At 37.7% G+C, this 13,920-nt stretch overlaps 1 long non-coding RNA gene across 1 annotated transcript; it reads left to right on the top strand.

Annotated features, from left to right (window-relative positions):
• Nucleotides 1–731: 731 nt before the first annotated feature.
• On the top strand, nt 732–11,507 carry LOC148131256 (uncharacterized). Its single transcript, XR_015748342.1, has 3 exons — nt 732–895; nt 10,589–10,639; nt 11,434–11,507. It is a non-coding gene; the product is annotated as an uncharacterized LOC148131256 (long non-coding RNA).
• Nucleotides 11,508–13,920: the final 2,413 nt, after the last annotated feature.

Here is a 13,920-nt window from a genome sequence, read left to right as displayed (position 1 = left end):
AGTTTTGGGAATGGAAAATAGAATCTCTCTCCCCCCGGTCCTTGAAAAAGTGTTTCTGCTTGAAACTGGTCCCTGGTACAAAAAGGGTTGGGGACCACTGCTCTAGGCCCTACCACCCAATCTTTAACTTAATTTGCCCAGGAATGGTTGTCAAATTTAAAAGTATATTTGATCCTTCAAGACTCCTTTTGGCAATCCAAAAACTTCTGGATCTTGGTCTTTTTCAGTCACTTGGTTCTTTACATTTCGAGACAGTGTAGATACGAAAGCTGCAATGGAGCCTTAAAGTACTTTTAACTAAGTTCTAAAAGCCAGGATATAAAACCCCACCCCCACCCCCATTTCCCTAACCCTGATTCCAGAAGACAAGACTTTATTCTCCTAAATAAATAAAAATTAAGTACAATTTTTGTTTTTGATAGATAGCTGAGCCTCAAAGAGGGATATTTATATAGTTCTGAATACTGGAATACTGTGCAAAATTTGTCTTAGAATACTGGAAAGAAAGAAAGAAAGAAAGAAAGAAAGAAAGAAAGAAAGAAAGAAAGAAAGAAAGAAAGAAAGAAAGAAAGAAAGAAAGAAAGAAAGAAGAGAGGAAGGCAGGCAGGCAGGCAAGAAAGAAAAGAAGGGAAAGAAAGAAAGAAAGAAAGAAAGAAAGAAAGAAAGAAAGAAAGAAAGAAAGAAAGAAAGAAAGAAAGAAAGAAAGAAGAAAAGAAAGAAGTGAAGAAAGAAGTAAAGAATGTTTTTGAAAGAGGAATCCATCACATAGCAAGAGACCCAGATGGAAAGCAGAGATGAAACATAGCTCCATGACAAAAATAAATGAACAATAGTTACTGCAAATGTACATTTCTACTAATGGCCAAGGCCTCACTTGGAAGTAGTCCATATCTGGGTAAGTTACTGATGGTTTTAAAGAAAGTTTGGAACAGTAAAAATTATGCTATGTGTATATATGTATACAAGGCGGGAAGTGTGATGTGTGAAAGTATGATGATGATTATTCATGTCAAGAGTAATCATAGTAAAAGGATTGCCTGTCACTGAACAGAATTACTAAATTTCATATGGGGAAACACAGACTATTTCAATCAGATTGTGAACATAGCTAAACAATAGCCTTAGATCAGTTTAATAGTGATTCATCTAGGGCTGCTCTGAGGGCTATAGTTCTCTGAAAGTTACTAAGGACCCTTTATAAGGAATGCTAAGACATCATCAAACAGTTATCTTTACATTACTTTAAAGTTAGCTTCACTGTCCGTTATTTTATTTTTCTGTTTTTTAAAAAAAACAATCATATCAATGTTTTTATTCACTGTTTTTAAGTTTGTCGGCTTTATTGTGGTGTTTTTAATTAAAGGCTGCTTTTTTCTGTTCTTTTGTCAACTGAATCGACTCCTACAGAACAGGAGCACAGTAATTAAATAAAGAAGCTTGATAAGAATAAACTCGTGTTTAGGTTGTCAAATATGTTAAAAGAAGTTGCTACTGGCTCTTCAGCTATGCAGCCCACAAATCTGAAATCTTGTTTTGTCATAATTTGGGGTCTTTTTTAGGACAGACTTTAATAGCATTGCTTAGAGCTAAGTAACAACATAAAGCTCTCAAAAAAGTCTGTTCTATTTCACTTACCTACCGTATTTGGTGTAGTGGTTAAGTTGCTGGGCTAGGAAGTAGGAGATTGTGAGTTTTAGTCAGGCCTTAGGCATAGAAACTGACTGGGTGACTTTGGGCCTGTCAATCTCTCTCAGCTCAACCTACCTCACAGGGTTATTTTTTTTGGGGAACTAGAAGGAGGAAGGAGTATTAGGTATGTTTGCTGCCGTGAGCTACTTATAAAAATAATAAAGGCAGGATAAAAATGTAATAATAATATCTATGCAGTTAGGTTAGTAAGGTAGCATACAACAAAAATCTAAGAACCAGAAGACAAACTATGCAAGCTACAATGATGTCACTCATGATGACATCAGAATCCAACTGACATAACACATTTTCTCCTTTGGATATCTGTGATGTGCCTCTTTTTCCCAGTACATCCTACTACTCTGGCTTACCTTTCATAAGGAAGCATTTGGCCATATGTCCAAACTATATATTGCATTATAGCTGCCTTACAGTTTTCATTTATTGAGAATGCTGAAGCTTATATGATGCCCAGAGGTATTATTATAAAGGGAGTCCCTGTCAGAATCTGGCAGTTTCTCACATAGCATGCCAACTTCCTATTTCTTTATTTTACTTAAAAGAATCTTTGAAAAAAATCAAATGGAATCGGATGAGATAGGGAGATGCATCAAAAGAAGCAGATTTCAGATCCTGAAAGCAAGGCGGAAAAAGATACACACACACACACACACACACACACATTCTACTTAGACTTGTTTCTATTGTAGCAATACAGATTTCTAATTGGATACTGTGGGTACCTGAAGGTTTATTCTGCTACTTGGAAAAAAACAAGACTCTCTCTGGATTTCAGGCATTTAATGTTCGGTATACCTAAATTGCTAGGATTGTGTGCTTGTACGAAGGAATCTGTAAAGTCACTGACTATTTGAAGAGTGTGAACCTCAATAATTGAGAGTTCAATGTTGGCCAATTCTTAAGTTGCCACATTACTGACAAATATCAAATGGCTTAAGGGGCAACTGGTAACTGCTTCATGAAAACCTTGTACTCTCTGTCAGCGTATGCCTAAAGCCTTGGCTGACTTATTCTACTTTTCTGAACACAGGCAGAAAGCAGATTACTTATGTATTTCTTACGTGGTACTATGACATCAACGGTGAGGCATCTCAATGACGCTGCTTGCCTTTATTGCACAGGGCAGCAAAAATAAATCCATTCACTTGTAAATGAAAATGCAGAATCATTGAGAAGCTGTTGATGGAAAGCCCGATCCAAGGTTATCTGGGCAGTCCAATATCTGCCCTATTGCTGTATTTTGTGGAAGTATTTCAAGCATGACTCATCTGATGCAATCAGAGAGATCAAGCTCTCCTTGCAAGGAGCGCCTATTTTATGTAATATCAATAGCAATAGCAATACCAATAGCGCTTAGACTTATATACCACCTCACAGTGCTTTACAGCCCTCTCTACGCGGTTTACAGTGTCAGCATATTGTCCCCAACAATCTGGGTCCTCATTTTACTGACCTTGGAAGGATGGAAGGATAAGTCAACCGTGAGCCGGTCAGGATTGAACTGCTGGCAGTGAGTAAAGTTAGCCTGCAATACTGTTGAAAAGTTATGTTGATGATTCTGATAGAAGAAGAAGAAGAAGAAGAAGAAGAAGAAGAAGAAGAAGAAGAAGAAGAAGAAGAAGAAGAAGAAGAAGAAGAAGAAGAAGAAGAAGAAGAAGAAGAAGAAGAAGAAGAAGAAGAAGAAGAAGAAGAAGAGGAGGAGGAGGAGGATTAGGAGGAGGAGGAGGAGGAGGAGGAGGAGGAGGAGGAAAAAGAAAAAAGAAAAAGAAGTTTTTCCTTGTTTCTCCAGAAGTTTTCATCTCTTTCTATATGTTCCTTCCTCCTTTCTAGAGCTTCACTCACAGCATGTTTACGCAGAAGCTAGTCAGATGGAGTAAAATATTTAATAAAAATATTTTGTATGGAAACATCTAACTCAGTATAAAACATTTCCAATGCCATGATTATGTTTTAAATGACATCTGAAAGAAGCCAAGGGCTATCATAAAATAAAGTTTAGAACCAATCAAATCCAAACCCAATTACCCAAGGAAATTTCTAATAAAACGTTCTGTTACCAAACAGAAAAAATAAATAAATTGTGAAAGCTTAACTCAGAGGCCTCTAGCAGATCAGTCGGAAGGGAAAGTGGCCTTTTCTTGGTGATGAACTAGCAAAGAGGCAAATGAAAGAGTGTTCCTCTGAAACAATTTTCAGAGCAAGGTAGGTAGGAGTGCTTTTAGCATTTTTGTGTTTCTGACTGAAAAAATAATCTACCTTATATTTTATACTGTTCAATAGTCATTGGCCTATTACCTTAATTATACTATAATATATTACTATAATTTGAACACTAAAAAATATTACCGTACTGTAAGATATCACCAAATATCTACCCTGGTAATATATATATTTTCTTTCCTTCCAAGCTTGGAAATTCCTTCCTAAGTTTGGGTCAACTTATTTTCCAAAGCACGGAGGGCAGGACAAGAAACAATGGATGGAAACTAATCAAGGAGAGAAGCAACCTGGAATTAAGGAGAAATTTCCTAATAGTGAGGACAATTAACCAGTGGAACAGCTTGTAGATGCTTCATCACTGGAGATTTTTAAGAAAGGACTGAACAACCATGTATTTGAAATGGTATAGGATCTTCTGTTTGAGCAAGGGGTTGGACTAGAAAACCTCCCTTCCAGCTCTATTCTATTTTATTCTAAGTTCTTTTAGATTATATTTGTATTTTTTCTTTTTTTTTTAAAGATTGCCTTGTTACTATAAATAAAATATTTTTTAAAAATGTCTGTGTTCCTGTCTGAAAATGAAGTGGTGTATATCTTCAGCAAATAGAAGCTTGTAGAAGAAGGTGGTGGATTGGACAAAGAGTGGTGCAACTTATGAGAGAGGACGAAGAATCATCAGATTGAATAAAACTGATAGAGGAGGCTATTGTCCATAACAAAGAGTATCAAACAAAGGAATCCACACAGTAGAAGAGAGTAATAACCAGAAAGAAGAGCTATAGGATAGCTTTAAAAATATATTTTTTCTAAGTTGGAGATTAAAAATCCCAAGAACTTCATATAAAGATTTGTCCAATAGTAATGAGGGTATTAAATCATTTATTAGAAAATTTAAAAGAAAATGGACTATAAAGTTCATCTCTTTTGTTGCACAAGATGTGGGAAATAAGCAAGGTGAATATGATTTCTTAGTACAAAAAGCAGCTAAGCAGCATATAAATATAAATGTAAATTTAAACAACAACAGTAATGTGAATCACCTCACTGTTATCAGGCCAGTTCCAATTCCTCATTCATGAAACACTTTGGTAGTTCTTTAATTTGAGGATCCCTTATATAAGAAGGCAACCATGTTGCCATAGGTCTGCTTCTGATCCATGAACTCTATGTACTGAATGGAAGTTTAGCGGTGTTAATGTTTTAATGTTTTAGTGGTGTTAATGTGGTGTTAAAGTGCTAGAGCCCACTGTAACAATACTGCCAAAAAGGCATTAAGAGTTGTTAACCTAATCCTTTGTAGCTTTTTCTCTGGTAATATTGTACTACTAACTAGAGCATATAAAACATTTACTTGACCAATTCTCGAATACAGCTCATCTGTCTGGAACCCGCATTGCATATCTGACATCAATACAATCAAAAGAGTCCAGATATATTTCACAAGAAGAGTCCTCCACTCCTCTACTTGCAGCAGAATACCTTATGCCACCAGACTTGAAATTTTAGGCTTTGACAATTTAGAACTACGCCGCCTGCAATCTGACCTAAGCATAGTACATAAAATTATATATTGCAATGTCCTACCTGTCAATGATTACTTCAGCTTCAACCATAACAAGCAACTGCACCAAACTTGATTGCAGGAAATATGACTTCAGCAACAGAGTGGTCAATGCTTGGAATGCACTACCTGACTCTGTGGTTTCTTCCCCAAACCCCAAAAGGTGAGATTCAAAAATCCCAGCAACCGGTTTGCTGCCTGGTTGCTGGGTGAATGTGGCCATGGTAGGCGTGGCCTATCAGAACTTCCTGTTTCCAGTTTCCAGTGGGTCTCCGGAACCCAGGGGAGGCCATTTTCTCCCAAGGGTGCAGAGGCTTCCCCTGGGCCTCTGGGAAAACAGCCTCCCCCGGACTCTGGCTTCCGGTGGGCCTCCAGAGTCTGGGGGAGGCTGTTTTCCCAGAGGCCCAGGGGAAGCCTCTGCACCCTTGGGAGGATAAAAATGTTTTTGAATTTTGAACTTCCAGTACTTCTGGGAGGGCCATTTTTTGCCTCCCCCGGGCCTCTGGAGGGCAAAAACAGCCTCTCCCAGGCTCTGGAGACTCTCAGGAATCCGGAAACAGGCCTGTTTCCAGACTTCCAGAAAGCCCATTTTCCCCCCTCCCAGTTTTCATGCAGACCCTGCACTTACCTGCACCGTGTGGAGACTCCTGGGAGGAGCAGGGCAGGTTGGGCGAGGCCAGCCTGGGAGGCAGGTTGAAATACCGGTTTGGCGAACCAGATATAACTTTAACATTCGGTTCACCTGAACCGGTCCCTGCCTTAGGCTGTCTACTGTTGACCTTGCCCCATTCCTAAGAGGTTTGTAAGGGGCATGCATAAGCGCACCAACGTGCCTACTGTCCCTGTCCTAATGTTCTCTTTTATTTATACCCATTTCATGTTTATACTGATATGTGTTATCTAATACATGTTCAACAAACAAAAAAACAAGCAAACAAACAAATAAATGTTTGTTTCAGTGTGAGTAGAACCATTTGATTCCTGGGAGCCCTGATGCAGAGCTGTTCAAGCCCTTTTCTCGCATTCTTACACATCTAATAGAGTCACCTCTGAATCTTCTCACTGAGAAAATTTGAACATAGCTAATGGACTGTCCCTCTTATGTGCCTTATTCAAGCACAACACATGAATAGTTTTGTCTTTCCAAAATACCTTGTTAAAAGGGGAAAGTAAACAGCACAAAACATTGCTATGGGGACAAAAGAGAGAGAGAAGAGAGAGATAAACACACACACACACACACACACAAACACACACACACACACACACAAACACACATCCAATTAAAGCATTCTACACACTAAAATGCTATCTAGATGATTTACAATAATAATGCAATGTACTGGAGTCCTCAGACTGTGGTAACAGAGAAGCTATGCAGTTGCATTGCCCTGGAGACAGAGGAACAGAGTAACAAAAGAATAAATTAGCCATGCTGTCACATTAAAATAAATTTTCAAATGTAATTTGGGTAACTAGATTAATGTGAATTAATTTAGAGATGCTAAAATGTAGCACAATTACATACAAAATAGTACCCAATATATAAACAACTATCAAGATTGGAAAATATAAGGTTTATCTGAAGAAAAGATCTAGATTTTGAGATTCATTTGTTTAAATAAAATTACAATGGAAATTAAAAAATTGTTTGGAGATATTTGGGTGTGTTTGTGTGTGTGTGTGTGTGTATGTGTATGTATATATATATATATATATATATATATATATATATATATATATATATATATATATATATATATATATATATATATATGTTTTCTGAGGTTCTCGGTATTTGTATGTGGATCTTTGGTTATTCGGGTTTCTCCCGTAAGATTCAAAGTATCTAGGCAACGTTTGGCGAGGTCCCACTCGCCATCTTCAGGCTGGTGCTTTCGGCTTAGTGCCAGTGCAAGCAGTGTGTGACCGGAGCTGCCATCTCTCTATATACAAGTGGTGGGGGATGGTGTGCTGGGCTGGTTGGCTGTGCTGCAGCCTCTTGATTGGTTGATGGAGTTGATGTTGGTATAATGGGCTGTGTAATGGCCTTTTGTTGTAGAGATATCCTGGATCTTGTGCTGTCATCTCCTGGGTCGTTAGCCTCTTGTGTTTTAACGGCTTGGGTAATGGGTTGTGTGATGGGCTTGTGAGTTCTTTTGTTGTGGTATCCTGGGTCTTGCGTTGTAATCTCCTGGGTCGTTTGTGTTTTGATCTCTTTTCCATTAGCCTCCTGTGTAGTAACAGCTTGGGTAATGGGTTGTGTGATGACCTTGTGAGATTTATTGCTGTGGTATCCTTGGTCTTGTGCTGTGATATCCTGGGTCATTTGCTGTGTTGTGACTTCTTGAGTTCTTGGGGTGTAATTTCTTGAGTTTTCTGATGTGATGTCCTGAGCGGGTGGCTGTGATGTAGCATTTTGGGTTTTTAATATGGCTTTGAGTTTGGGGTCTGGGTCTGTGTTCGTTTGGCTTGAGTTCGTGGTGGTGCCACATCTTCATGGTGGGGTCAGTTCGCTTCATGTATGGTTCAGAGGAGTTTGAAGTGGGTAGTGATGCAGCTGCAGTGCGGCTTCTGGTCTGTGGTCGTGTCTCATCTTCTGTGTGGGTGTGAGTCTGATTTTTACGTGGAAGTGTGGTGGTGGCATCTTGTGTGGCCCTCATGGGTGTGGGTCTGGTGTCATTTATCATGTTGGGTACTCGTCTGTTCATGAGGCGGGTTTCCAAATGGCTGGTAAGCGGGAGGTGTCATCTCTTTTATTCATGCTGTGTGGGCGTTTTTCTATCTCTATGGCTTCTCTGATTATTCTGCTGCTGTGGTGTTCAGTTTTGGCGATAGTTCTGGTATTTTTAAGGTCAATCTCATGTCCTGTGGCTTTGAGGTGTTGGACCAGGGAAGAGGTTGAGAACCAGCCTCTTCCTGAAGCAACGTTTCAGCAGAATCTCATCTGCATATATATATCTTAAGTTTTTGTGGGTACTTACATGTATGGTATTCAGCTTTGTTCGGGTATTTTCCCACGTCATTATAGTTGTGCTTTTAAAGTTGTAGCAACATTTCGGCAGAATCTCATCTGCCATCATCAGGCTTTTGTTGAACGAACACAATACAGTCAGACGAACGCAATACAGAAGCCTGATGATGGCAGATGAGTCAGACGAACACAATACAGAAGCCTGATGATGGCAGATGAGATTCTGCCGAAACGTTGCTACAACTTTAAAAGCACAACTATAATGACGTGGAAAAATACCCGAACAAAGCTGAATACCATGCATGTAAGTACTCATGAAAACTTAAGAAAACAAACACACACACACAAACACACACACACACACACACACACACACATATATATATACATATAATGTATGTATGTATGTATGTATTTATGTATGTATATGTATATGTATGTATACGTATACGTATACGTATATGTATATATGTATATCTACAGTGTATGTAGAGAGAAAAAGTTTCTAAACAAAGCTGGTCTTTGGGGGTCTTAATTGTTATGAAAGATATTCTATGAAGGATACTAATAACAAAGTGAATAAACTCTGTATAATCAGTATTTGAAAAATTTGTAAATTTATTTAATTGTCTTTAATTTTTAAAAAAAGCATTAAAAAGTTTTCCATATTGCTTATGTCCAAGATCTTTTCTGCCTATCAAACTTCCAATAGGATTGTGATCAAAGACAGATTTAGTCAAATAACACATAAAGAAACAGGAACAAGATTTCAGCATTTATTTATTTTATCAATTCTCTTCCTTTTCATGATACTAAATTAAATTGAAAGTGTTGTTATCCTCTTGCTGTTAGCCTCATGCAAGCCCAAACATGGCTGTCCAGATGTTGCCACCTATTGAGGCCTAAAAAAATAATTTAAAAATTTAAGATATTCTTAGGCCAGCCAGGTAGATGAGTCAAAGCAACTTCTAGGAATAGAATATGGGAAATAGTGAGGAAATCAACAGACTGCATGAAAGAAATCAGCCCTAGAGCTCTTGTCATTCGACAAATGATACTAACTCATCATAAGAGTTACTTGTATTTGAAGGCATCAAGATGTTCTATGATTGCAAACATCAGGTCATTTTCCCCCCTCAGTATCTTTTGGCACATTGGTGGCAGATTTGGAGTGATTTTGAATCAAGAACAGAGCACTTGGGGTGAGTTAAAAATGATAGAAAATAGCCCTTATCTTTCTTGGGTTCAGGAGTTCTGTTGAGCGTGTGTGCTGTTAAGTTTTAACATAGCAACAACCAGCAGCACCTACAATTGGAGAGTGGTAAGTTAGATTCAGCTTTGCTACTGCTGTTGCTATTGTTTTTTAACCACTATTTTAGATCGGGCTTTTATTCAAAAGAACCATCCAGTAATAAAAACTTAAAATATTTTAGTGGTTCCTCTGAGAGAGATGGGCAGTTGAGAAATAGGAAATATGTATATAATAATAAATCTTATATCAACTACCCACAGTAGATCCCAACATATATTAACATCCTCACTCCGAACATTCTACATATTTTTCTACTACCTATAAGAGAAACACTGAGTTTTCTGAGGAAAAGTGAAATTGAACAATGTACACTGTGAATACATGTAGCCAGTTAACATGTGTTGATAGCTAGTGCATTATGTTTATTCAAAATGTTCCAGGTGCAAAGGAAAAAAAAAAGAAAGAAAGGTTCAATTAATTGCTTGTCTTTTAAAAAATTCTAAGGACTCAGCCTTAGAGATTCATGTTTATTTAGAAAACCATATTGAATAACTTACTTAACAGATAGCACCCGAGAAAGGATAAGATAAAACCCTGGCACTATATTTATATTTTGCTCTGCAGATATATCTAATCTGCTGAGGCATGAGAAATATTGTTAAAATGTGTGTTGTTGAAAATTGCATTGGCATCATATTTAAAAACTTGTCCTTTAGTAACCAGGCCAACTTTTCCAGAAGGGTACAGTAGTGTGTGTAAACACACACACACAGAAACAGACACAGACACAGACACACATACTGCAGAAATTGTTTATCTCTTATAATACAGATGGTATAGATAATAGGCTTTCATCTATTATATTTATCAGGTGTCTTATCTCCTCAGAGCAATCAAAAGGATGTATTCAGAAAATATTAAGGTAAGGATGCCTGCTTCCTTTGATATGCACACCAGGGGCCCAATCCTGTTCCCATTGAACACACTGGTGGTTTTTTTTTTATTTCAGTAGAAGCAATATTGGAGCTATGAATAGATTCCATTAAAGTTAATTAGACAACAGTGAAATTCCAATTATCCTCATCAAATGAAGAGTACCAAAAGGTTTTACTTATGAAAGTTAATAAGTTATCTCACTTGGAATCTCAAGGCAACACAATGCTATAAATTAGGACTCTAATTTAAACATATAGAGGATTATTTGAGTAATAAAATTGTGTCAATAGATGAAGATCACTATTTAGCACTGGAGAAAAGAATAGTCATGTACATATATGCCAAATGGTACGGTGAGAACTGTTTTTGCCTTTTGACCAATAGCCCTAAAAGCTGTCCACCTGGAATATACCAAATGGACAGATTTCTTGAAAGCAAATAAATGAAAAAACAAAACAACCCTCACTACTTTCTGATATATAAATCTGAGATAGCTAATGTTGGAAAAATTGGCTGTTGGACGGAGTAAAAGAAATTGTTTCTACTTTAGTGGTTTATGAGGAAATGTACTTGCGATATGTGATAGTCATTTAATCATAACAGATCCAAGTCAGTATATCTATGAACTTCATCTAATGCATTTGGAGGATACCAGGTAGAATACAAGGAATTGCTTTTATTGAGAAAGGAAATCAAAATGTATCGTATAACTTGAAATACATTCATCTTGATTATAGCTTTGTCTTCAACAGCTCTGGTTAACTTTTTTTTTTTTTGCAGGTGTACTGCATCAAATGATTTTACATCGCAAATATGTGCCAAATAACTGCTATGAGGACATTTCCAATTCCAACAGAAGTGCTACCAAATCATTGTAGAAGATTTTAATAATCCTAAAGGTGTAGTGATTAAGACAGCAGGCTAGAAAATATGAAACTGTGAGTCATGGCCCTGCCTTAGGTACAAGCTAGCTAGGGCAGTGATGGCGAACCTTTTTTTTTGTGGTGTGCCGAAAGCACGCATGCTTGCGCCGGCACCCACAATGCAATGTGCCCCTCCTCCTGCGCATGTGTGTGCAGCAGCCCCCCCTCCCTGTCCCCTTATCTGCACTGTGCATGCATAAGCCTCCCAGCTGATTTTCGGCCCATTTGAGGCCATTTTCACCCTCCCGGAGGCTCGAGAGAAGCTTCTGCAGCCTCGGGAGGCTGTAAAATGGGCCTTCCAGAAATACCAGAAGTGCCCATTTTCAGCCTCAGGAGGTCCTCTGAAGCCCGGGGGAGGCCATTTTCGCCCTCCTGGGGACTCAAGGGAAGCCCCTGGAGCCTCGGGAAGCTGAAAATGGGCCCGGTATTTCCATAAGGCCCGTTTTTCCCGTCTCCCAGGGCTGCAGAGGCTTCCCTTGAGCCTCCGGGAGAGCAAAAACTGCCTCAAATGGAGCTAGGGGATCTTGGGTGGTCACTCTGTTTCAGCCCTGGGAAGGAGGCGATGGCAAACCACTTCTGAAATCTTGCCAAGAAAATTTTAATGAATTGTCCAGGCATTTGTCAGGAGACAAGATTGATTCAAAAGCAAAAGAAAAAAGAAAAAAGAAAAAGAAAAGAAAGAAAAGAAAAAGAAAAACAAAGAAAAAAATGGTAAATATGTTTTAATGGCAGAAGAAACTAAGAAGAACTCAAGATAAATGGGTTTGTTTTTTTAAAAAAGAGATAATAAAAGCACACTTGCAAACAATTCGAATGAAAAAGAGGGCAGACAACAGAAATCATCAGTGTTGCTACATATAAAGTTTAGTGAAGATCTAACAATAAAATATATACAATATTCCTTATAAATAGAGAAATGGAAAAATATAAAGGTTATTAAAGAAGATATAGTCAGATAGCCAAGTACAGGAGAGATGACAACAACAACATTCCAAATAATAAGTGATTTGTAAAAGAAGTTAAGAACAACAAGGAGAATTTCTTAAGGTAAATTCAAATGAGAGAAAAGAATAACTCTTACCAGTTTTTAGCAAAATAATAACAAGTACTGATGAAAAGGCAGAACTGTTCACTCCTACTATGGAAGATAGTTTTTGCACTAGGTATAATTTTTAATTGAAGGAGCAGAGCTGGAATTTGAGATTGACAGAAACTTAATAAAGGGGTATCTATTTACTTTGAAGAAATTTAAAACTTTTGGGGGCAGATTAATTGCACCCTCTGGGTTCACAAGAAACTTGCTGATGGCTGAAGATTTATAGTTTAAAAAAAAATTCTGGAGAATAGGTGAACTGCCAAATAGATGGAGGAAGATAAATGGTATCCCTGTGTTCAAATAGGACAGAAAGGGGAATTTAAGAAATGATAGATCAATCGTTATGAGATAAATGTTTTGGATTCTAAAGCAGATCATAAAGAAATCGACCTGAAAATAATGGAGTAATTGCTAGAAATCATCATGGATTTATGAGAAACAAATCTTGTCAGACTGATCCTATCTCATTAGTGAATTGGGTGATTTCTTTGGAAGATTCTGAGAATGCTGTAGATGCAATATTTCTTGATTTCAGCAAGCATTTGACAAAACCATTGAGGACAAAGTGATGTACAATCTTGTTAATTTTGAGTTGGTTGTAATGACAATTTAGAAGATACATAGCTAGCTCATGGCAGACACTCAGTGAGTTCTTATCAGTGATTCCTCATCAGTGATTCCTCAAATTGAAAGAGACATCAAGTGGGTTGCCATAGTTCAGTTCAGGCCCAATCCATATTTTTACTACTACTTGAATGAAATGTTGAAGGGGATGACTGTCAGATCTGCAGGTGATGCAGAGTAAAAATAAAATGTAGATCATCTTCAGTAGTTAGAAAAAGGCCTGACAACAGAAATAAATTTACCAGAAACAATTTCAAAATATGTCAGGTAAATGAATGAATTCAAAGGCTAGGTATGGGATGGTGGAATCCTAACATGGTAATTATGCATGTGAAGATGATTTTGGAATAGAAGTTGGTATAAATAAAGGAGAATATTTACAGCTCAAGCTTGAAATGAGGGGTCCTTGGTGTCTTCTGAGTTTGGCTGTTTTTTTTGCAGATGTTTCATTACCCAACTAGATAAGTGTTAGTCCTACCTAGTGTAGATTGGACTAGTGCTAGACTAGCACTGATGATGTTACCTAGTTTGGGTAATGAAGCCTCTACATGAAAATAACCAAGCTCAAAGAACACCAAGGATCTCTTAGAAATTGATATAAATTTGTAGGGTGATGTGGCTATA

The sequence above is a fragment of the Notechis scutatus genome, chromosome 3, assembly GCF_049901735.1.
Source record: "Notechis scutatus isolate UNSWTSFEM ecotype Mainland chromosome 3, rNotScu1.2, whole genome shotgun sequence".
Taxonomy (NCBI): Eukaryota; Metazoa; Chordata; class Lepidosauria; order Squamata; family Elapidae; genus Notechis; species Notechis scutatus.
This window is presented reverse-complemented; position numbering and strand designations above follow the sequence as displayed.